The sequence below is a fragment of the Triticum urartu genome, chromosome 7 (genome assembly GCF_003073215.2).
Source record: "Triticum urartu cultivar G1812 chromosome 7, Tu2.1, whole genome shotgun sequence".
NCBI lineage: Eukaryota > Viridiplantae > Streptophyta > Magnoliopsida > Poales > Poaceae > Triticum > Triticum urartu.
The window spans coordinates 195,372,536-195,372,953 of record NC_053028.1 but is presented as its reverse complement, the minus strand read 5'-3'; positions in this window follow the sequence as shown (position 1 = coordinate 195,372,953).

Below are 418 nucleotides of genomic sequence, written 5' to 3'. Positions count from 1 at the left end.
AACCCACCTTGTCCTAGCAAACCGTTGTTTGGCTATGTTACCGCTTTCCTCAGCCCCTCTTATAGCGTTGCTAGTTGTAGGTGAAGATTGGAGTTTGTTCCTTATTGGAACATGTTTATTGTTGGGATATCATTATTATATCTTGTTTACTTTAATGCATCTATATACTTGGTAAAGGGTGGAAGGCTCGGCCTTATGCCTAGTGTTTTGTTCCACTCTTGCCGCCCTAGTTTCCGTCATACCGGTGTTATGTTCCTTGATTTTGCGTTCCTTGCGTGGTTGGGTTATAATGGGGACCCCTTGACAGTTCGCCTTAAATAAAACTCCTCCAGCAAGGCCCAACCTTGGTTTTACTTTTGCCTAACAACCTATAACCTTCCCTTGGGTTTTCGCGAGCCCGAGGGTCATCTTTATTTTA